Raw genomic sequence first — 9,347 nt, forward strand, 5'->3', positions numbered from 1 at the left:
ACTAATATGAGGTAAACAGGATGTGTAATTACACTCAGTTTGATGTGGTCAAAACGTGAGGTTCTGTAATGTAGTAATACATACTGTCCACGTACAGGAAATGAATGCAAATCTAAAATAATCTAATATGTAGCTTTATTGGACAATTTCACAGATTTATATGGCACAGAAACTGTACATTTTATGTTAAACTGCAATCAAGATTAAAGAACAGTAAACTGAGGAACAGTCTTTCTCCCGTGTCTCTCCAGAGCGCAATCTCCATCTTTTTGCCTACTCACCACACAAGTGATAATTCTCTGAGGTTCTCAACCTCTTCAACACACCACCAGAACCAGTCCTAGGAATCCTATTGGATTCCAATACAAGAATCCAATAGAAAACCCTATCAGATTTTGGAACCAGTCCTATAGGATAAGTGCTATACGATTTATTCTATCCTATAGGATAAAATTCTATAGGATAGGTTCCAAAATCTGATAGAATTTTCTATTGGATTGTAATATATATTTTTTATTGGAATACTATAGGATTTTTTTTTTACTAGGGGTCCAACTTGACAAGTGGCTAAAAAAGTTAATGTCAAGCCCTGTAGAAAAAACCCAGGTTCAGTCTGCTTTCCAACAGACACTGGGAGACCTTCCCCTTTCAACAGGACAATAACCTAAAACACAAGGCCATATACACACTGGAATTGCTTAACAAGACGACATTGAATGTTCCTGGGTGGCGTAGTTACAGTTTTGACTTAAATCGGCTTGAAAATCTAGGGCAAGACTTGAAAATGGCTGTCTAGCAATGATCAACAATCAACTTGACAGAGCTTGAAGAATTTTGAAAAGAATAATGTGCAGATATTGTACAATCCAGGTGTGTAAAGCTCTTAGAGACTTACCCAGAAAGATTCACAGGAGTAATCGCTGCCAAAGGTAATTCTAACATGTTAGAATCTATAAATGAGATATTTCAGAATTTCAATAAATTAGCAGCAATTTCTGAAGAATAAATGTAACTTTGTCATTATGGGGTATTGTGTGTAGATGTGTGAAATAAATATTTAACACTTTTTAAATTTTGGCTGGAACACAACAACAACATGTGGAATAAAGATTCAGCTCAGACACATTGATGTCCCGTGGGTCACTTTCATGATCAAACTGCACATCATGGCATAGCATTCACTTTTTGGCCCACCAGCTACTGTAGCAGGTAGATATATATATAAAGATACAAAAAACTGATGAGCATGCTTTGTAATGTTTCTAAAACAAATGTATTACTAGTAAGAAGTAACTAATATGGTATATTGAATAACAACATTTTCTATAACTTGAGCCTTTTACCAAAATATCACAGATGAGACAAAAATGTTCACTGCCCCTTTAAGTGGTCAGATGAAGCAAATGCTAAGCTACAGGACTGTTTTGCTAGCACAGACCGGAATATGTTCCATGATTCTTCCAATGCCATTGTACACCACATCAGTCACTGGCTTCATCAATAAGTGCTTTGATGACGTCGTCACCACAGTGACTGTGTACATACCCCAACCAGAAGCCATGGATTACAGCCAACATCCGCACTGAGCTAAAGAGTAGAGCTGCCGCTTTCAAGGAGCGGGACTTTAACCCGGAAGCTTATAAGAAATCCCGCTATGCCCTCCGACAAACCATCAAACAGGCAAAGCGTCAATACAAGATCGAATCGTACTACACCGGCTCCGACTCTTGTCGGATGTGGCAGGGCTTGCAAACTATTACAGACTACAAAGGGAAGCATAGCTAAGAGTTGCCCAGTGACACGAGCCTACCAGACGAGCTAAATTACTTATATGCTCCCTTCGAGGCAAGTAACACTGAAACATGAATGAGAGCATCAGCTGTTCCGGACGACTGTGATCACGCTATCCGCAGCCGATGTAAGACCTTTAAACAGGTCAACATTCACAAGGCCGCAGGGCAAGACGGATTACCAGGACGTGTACTCCGAGCATGCGCTGACCAACTGGTAAGTGTCTTCACTGACATTTTCAACCTCTCTTTGTCTGAGTCTGTAATACCAACATGTTTCAAGTAGAGGTCAACCAATTAATCAGAATGGCCGATTAATTAGGGCCGATTTCAAGTTATCATAACAATCGGAAATCGGTAATTTTGGACGCCGATTTTATTTTTTATTTTTACACCTTTATTTAATCTTTATTTAACTAGGCAAGTCAGTTAACACATTCTTACTTTCAATGACGGCCTAGGTGGGTTAACTGCCTTGTTCAGGGGCAGAACGACAGATTTTTACCTTGTCAGCTCAGGGATTCAATCTTGCAACCTTACGGTTTAACTAGTCCAACGCTCTAACCACCTGCCTCACGAGGAGCCCGCCTGTTACGCGAATGCAGTAAGAAGCCAAGGTAAGTTGCTAGCTAGCATTAAACTTAATCAATCATAATCACTAGTTATAACTACACATGGTTGATGATATTACTAGTTTATCTAGCGTGTCCTGCGTTGCATATAATCGATGCAGTGCGCATTCGTGAAAAAGGACTGTCGTTGCACCAACGCGTACCTAACCATAAACAACAATGCCTTTCTTAAAATCAATACACAGAAGTATATATTTTTAAACCTGCATATTTAGCTAAAAGAAATCCAGGTTAGCAGGCAATATTGACAAGGTGAAATTTTGTCACTTCTCTTGCGTTCATTGCATGCAGAGTCGGTATATGCAACAGTTTGGGCCGCCTGGCTCATTGCTAACTAATTTGCCAGAATTTTACGTAATTATGACTTAACATTGAAGGTTGTGCAATATAACAGGAATATTTAGACTGATGGATGCCACCCGTTAGATAAAATACGGAACGGTTCCGTATTTCCCTGAAAGAATAAACGTCTTGTTTTCGAGATGATAGTTTCCGGATTCGACACTATTAATGACCTAAGGCTTGTATTTCTGTGTGTTATTATGTTATAATTAAGTCTATGATTTGATAGAGCAGTCTGACTGAGCGATGGTAGGTAGCAGCAGGCATTCATTCAAACAGCACTTTTGTGCGTTTTGCCAGCAGCTCTGCTGTTCATGACTTCAAGCCTATCAACTCCCGAGATTAGGCTGGTGTAACAATGTGATGTGAAATGGCTAGCTAGTTAGTGGGGTGCACGCTAATAGCGTTTCAAACGTCACTCGCTCTGAGACTTGGAGTAGTTGTTCCCCTTGCTCTGCATGGGTATGGGCTTCGAGGGTGGCTGTTGGGCTTTGAGGGTGGCTGTTGTCATTGTGTACCTGGTTTGAGCCCAGGTAGGAGCGAGGAGAGGTACGGAAGCTATACTGTTATACTGGCAATACTAAAGTGCCTATAAGAACATCCAATAGTCAAAGGAATATGAAATACAAATGGTATAGAGAGAAATAGTCCTATAATTTCTATAATATCTACAACCTAAAACTTCTTACCTAGGAATATTGAAGACTCATGTTAAAAGGAACCACCAGTTTTCATATGTTCTCATGTTCTGAGCAAGGAACTTAAACGTTAGCTTTCTTACATGGCACATATTGCACTTTTACTTTCTTCTCCAACACTTTGTTTTTGCATTATTTAAACCAAATTGAAGATGATTCATTATATTTGAGGCTAAATGGATTTTATTGATGAATTATATTAAGTTAAAATATGTGTTCATTAGTATTGTTGTAATTGTCATTATTACAAATGCATTTTAAAAATCGGCCGATTTAATCGGTATCAGCTTTTTTTGTCCTCCAATAATCGGTATCGGTGTTGAAAAATCATAATCGGTCGACCTCTAGTTTCAAGCAGACCACCATAGTCCCTGTGCCCAAGAACACTAAGGTGACCTGCCTAAAATGACTACCGACCCATAGCACTCACGTCTGTAGCCATGAGGTGCTTTGAAAGGCAGGTCACAACAAACACCATTATCCCAGAAACCCTAGACCCACTCCAATTTGCATACCGCCCCAACAGATCCTCAGATGATGCAATCTCTATTGCATTCCACACTGCCCTTTCCCAACTGGACAAAAGGAACACCAATGTGAGAATGCTATTCATTGACTACAGCTCAGCGTTCAACACCATAGTGCCCTGAAAGCTCATCACTAAGCTAAGGACCCTGGGACTAAACACCATCCTCTGCAACAACACATCCGCCACGCTGATCCTCAACACGGGGGCCCCTCTGGTGCGTGCTCAGTCCCCTCCTGTACTCCCTGTTCACTCATGACTGCACGGCCAGGCACAACTCCAACACCATCATTAAGTTTGCAAATGACAAAACAGTAGTAGTATCACCGACAAAGACAAGACAGCCTATAGGGAGAGACCTGGCCTTGTGGTGCCAGGACAGCAACCATTCCCTCAACATGATCAAGACAAAGGAGATGATTGTGGACTAGGAAAAGGAGGACCGAGCACGCCCCCATTCTCATCGACAGGGCTGTAGTGGAGCAGGTTGTAGAGATTCATGTTCCTTGGTGTCCACATCACCAATGAACTATCATGGTCCATACACAACAAGACAGTCGTGAAGAGAGTACGACAAAACCTATTCTCCCTCAGAAGACTGAAAAGATTTGGCATGGGTCCTCAGATCCTCAAAAGGTTTTACAGCTGCACCATCAAGAGCATCCTGACCGGTTGCATCACGCTCTGGTATGGCAACTGCTCGGCATCTGACCGTAAGGCGCTACAGAGGGTAGTGTGTAAGGCCCAGTACATGACTGGGGCCAAGCTTCCTGCCATCCAGGACCTATATACTAGGCAGTGTCCGAGGAAAGCCCCAAAAATGGTCAAATACTCCAGTCAGCCAAGTCATCAACTGTTCTCTCTGCTACCGCGCAGCAAGCGGTACCGGAGCACCAATCTAGGACCAAAAGGCTCCTTAACAGCTTCTACCCCCAAGCCACAAGACTGCTGAACAATTAATCAAATAGCCACCCGGACTATTTACACTGACACCCCACCCCCATTTATTTTTACACTTCTACTACTTGCTGTTTATTATCTATGCATAGTCACTTTACCCCTACCTACATGATTAAATGACCTCGACTAACCTGTACCCCCGCACATTGACTCGGTACCGGTACCCCCTGTACATATTCTTATTCATCCCTTATTTATCCCTTTACATTTGTGTGTATAAGGTAGTTGTGAATTTGTTAGGTTACTTGTTAGATATTACTGCATTGTCAGAACTAGAAGCACAATCCTTGAGGCAAGGGAACTGTTCCAGTAATAAAGTTGTAAGTTGTGTCTGTCTCAGATGTTGGGCTGAAAGAAGAGGGATAAACAGAAAATACAACATTAATCAAAAGGTACAATGTTTACAAAAGAATCACAGTCAAATTTCCTGTCATAAGGACCATAATTATGTAACTAGTATAGAACATGTTTCTCCAAACCTTTCGATGAGCTGTGGAATCAACACCCGGACCATGGACTGTGTCTGTTGGATTGAGATGCTTGGGGAGGCAGGTATCCTAGCAGTTAAGAGCGTTGGGCCTGTAACTGAAATGTCACTGGTTCTAATACACGAGCCGACGAGGTGAAAAATCTGTTGACGTGATCTTGAGCAAGGCACTTATCCCTAATCGCGCCTGTAAGTCACTCTGGATAAGAATGTTTGCTAAATTGCTAAAATGTAATAGACCTCCATTGAGGCTGGCCACAATGACTTTGCCTTCCAGTGTTGTCTTTGTTCAAAACAGTTCCATTTGAGTTTTACACATGCTCTGCAGCTAATAAGAGAACTTACAAATGATGCCACAACTGTCTGGTGTCTGTCTCTGGTGCTGGTCCAACAGGTTCTGCTGGTGTATGATGCAGTGCCTTATACATTATGGCCTTTCTCTTGCATTTCAAAGATGATACAAAATGTTTTTTTCTTGGTATTATCTTTTACGAGATCGAATGTGTTACATTCTCTTACATGAATTTAACATTTCCACAAACTTAAGCGTTTCCTTTCAAGTGGTATCAAGAATATGCATATCCTTGCTTGAGGTCCTGAACTACAGGTACGTAATTTTAGCCGAAAATTGAAAAAATGGGCGGATCCATAAGAGGTTTTAAAGAAGAACAGAAAAAAGTAATCACTGTTTCATATAGTCAAACTACAGTGCATTCGGAAAGTATTCAGACCCCTTTTTCCAAATTTTGTTACTATACAACCTTATTCTAAAATTGATTAAAATTGATTTTTTTCCCCCTCAATCTACACCCAATATCCCATAATGACAAAACTAAAACAGTTTTTTTTTTTAAATGTGACAAATTCATTCAAAATTTTAAAAAATGATCTAAATTCCTTTGATCCCAATAGGCTAGATGTTATGTAATTATACTGTATGTTATGTACATCTAACATTTGGTGATCTACACCATACACTTGAATAAAAGGTGTCAGACCAGGTCCAAGCGACTGGTAAATTAGATGGTTAGTTCCAGGGTTTATTCATCTGTATTCATCTCTTGGAGGGTGTACAGTGCTTTTGTTAAGTATTCACTTTTTCCACATTTGTTACGTTACAGCCTTATTCTAAAATTGATTAAATCATTTTTTCACCCTCATCAATCTACACACAATACCCCATAACGACAAGCAAAAACAAGATTTTAGAAATGTTTGCAAATTTATTTTAAAAAAAGTAATATTACATTTACATAAGTATTCAGACCCTTTACTCAGTACTTTCTTGAAGCACCTTTGGCAGCGATTACAGCCTTGAGTCTTCTTGGGTATGGCACTACAAGCTTGGCACACATGTATTTGGGGAGTTTCTCCCACTCTTCTCTGCAGATCCACTCAAGTTCTGTCAGATTGGATGGGGAGTGTTGCTGCACAGCTACTTTCAGGTCTCTCCAGAGATGTTTGATCAGGTTCAAGTCAGGGCTCTGGCTGGACCACTCAAGGACATTCAGAGACTTGTCCAGAAGCAACTCCTGCGTTGTCTTGGCTTAGGGTCGTTGTCCTGTTGGAAGGTGAACCTTTACCCCAGTCAGATGTCCTGAGCACTGATCTCTCTGTACTTTGCTCCGTTCATCTTTCCCTCAAAACTGATTAGTCTCACAGTCCCTGCCGGTGAAAACATCCCCACAGCATGATGCTGCCACCGCCATGCTTCACCATAGGGATGGTGCCAGGTTTCCTCCAGACATGACGCTTGGCATTCAGGCCAGAGTTCAATCTTGTTTCTCATAGCCTGCTAAAGACTCAGACTGTCATGTGCCTTTTATTGAGGAGTGGCTTCCATCTGGCAACTCTACCATAAAGGCCTGATTGGTGGAGTGCTGCAGAGATGGTTGTCCTTCTGGATGGTTCTCCTATCTTAAGAGGAACTCTAGAGCTCTGTTAGAGGGACCATCAGGTTCTTAGTCACCTCCCTGACCAAGGCCCTTCTCCCCCGATTGCTCTGTTTTGCCAGGCGGCCAGCTCTAAGAAGAGTCGTGGTTCCCAACTTTTTCAATTTAAGAATGATCGAGGCCACTGTGTTCTTGGGGACCTCAAATGCTGCAGTAATTTTTTGGTACCCTTCCCCAGATCTGTGCCTCGACACAATCCTGTCTCGGAGCTCAACGGACAATTCCTTTGACATCATGGCTTGGTTTTTGCTCTGACATGCACCATCAACTGTGGGACCTTACATAGACAGGTGGACTCCAATCAAGTTAAAGAAACAACTGAAGGATGATCAATGGAAAGAGGATGCACCTAAGCTCATTTAAGTCTCATAGCAAAGGGTCTGAATACTACTGTAATACATTTGCAAAAACTTCTAAAAACATGTTTTCGCTTTATCATTACGGGGTAGTATGTGAAGATTGCTGAGGATTTTTAAAAAATGTAAATCATTTTAGAATAAGGCTGAAACAAAATGTGAAAAAAGTCAGGGGGTCTGAATACTTTCCCGAAAGCACTGTATGTGCGCTTCCGAGGCTGCGCTGAGTGCGCTCCCTCCCAGTCCCCAGGTGTGCATCTCAAAAGGCTACCATGTTTTTTTTAGGAAGAAGAAATGGCCTAAAATTTAAATGTTTTGAATGCTCATCCATGTGGTAGGCCAACCATTTGTAAAACAGGGCATTGCATTGGCTTTATTTTTCCTGATTCCTGTGGCTAATCAATTTGGCTATTTAAGCAGGAAATGCAGAAGTATTTCCTTTTTCGCTATGATCAGCTTGTCAAATTGAGGGATACAAACTTCAAAGCACTGATCATGCCAATGGGGTGAAACTCCTGGACAAGTTGTGATTGTCCATTTTACTTTGACCTGTCCTGTTTTTAGGATATGTTAACATGACAGTGCATTTTTGTTTTTTGCGCACCATATAGGTTAGGCTATTTGATCTGAGAAACCTGCATGATGTAAAAAGTGTTCCCTAGCCAACTAAACGCAACTCCTCGATTTACTATCGTAAATGTACTATTTGTCGTACATTGTGGTGTTGAGTTCAGTTGGCTACATTTCCCCATATACATGCATTGACTGTCTCTCCACTAGAAATAAACTACACTAGATTTTGTTGCCATCTGAAATGTCAAACCAAGCACAAGCATGTTACAAAATTAGCTAGCTAGACTGCCTTGTACTTCATAGTACAAAATAACCATGTCCATTGGCTAGCAGCATGGCTATAGGCTAACTATAGCGTTACTGCAGTGTAATATGGGGCTAAACTGAAATACAACATCTCAATACATTGTATACCAATCCATACAAAACACCTTATTTCCAAAAGGTGTTTTAAAAATGTTTACCTTGGAAAGTAGTGACAACCGCTTTCAGAACCTGGCCTAGACAATGGCCCCCATGCTCTTGATCTACAAACATTGCTAGGTGGGAAACTGTATCAATGACCATTATAGGTCATCATTATACCAATGAAAACCTCAAATACTTGTCACTAAATGGGAGACTGGACCAGTGGTGTAAAGTACTTAAGTTGTTTTTTAGGGTATCTGTACTTTAATATTTAGGACAAGTTTTACTTCACTACATTCCTTAAGAAAATGTCCTTTTTTATTTTACTCCATTTTCCCTGACACCCAAACGTACTATTTACATTTTTAATGCTTAGCACGACAGGAAATGGTCCAATTCTCATACCTATCAAGAGAACATCCCTACTGCCTCTGATCTGGTGGACTCACTAAACACAAATGCTTGGTTAGTAAATTATTTGAGTGTTGGAGTGTGCCCGTGCCTATCCATAAAAAATTGTGCCTTCTGATTTGCTTAATATAAGGAATTTGAAATGATTTATACATAAGTATATTTTAGCAATTAAATGTACTTTTGATACTTAAGTATATGTAAAACCAAAT

General features: G+C 40.6%; 1 protein-coding gene across 1 annotated transcript in view; it reads left to right on the top strand.

Annotated features, from left to right (window-relative positions):
- LOC110494251 (thiol S-methyltransferase TMT1A) overlaps positions 1-9,347 on the top strand; it is a 29,529-nt gene that overhangs the window by 11,735 nt on the left and 8,447 nt on the right. The gene's annotated exons all lie outside the window — the stretch shown is intronic.

Source organism: Oncorhynchus mykiss, chromosome 17 (genome assembly GCF_057628025.1).
Source record: "Oncorhynchus mykiss isolate SJ-2025 chromosome 17, ASM5762802v1, whole genome shotgun sequence".
Taxonomy (NCBI): domain Eukaryota; kingdom Metazoa; phylum Chordata; class Actinopteri; order Salmoniformes; family Salmonidae; genus Oncorhynchus; species Oncorhynchus mykiss.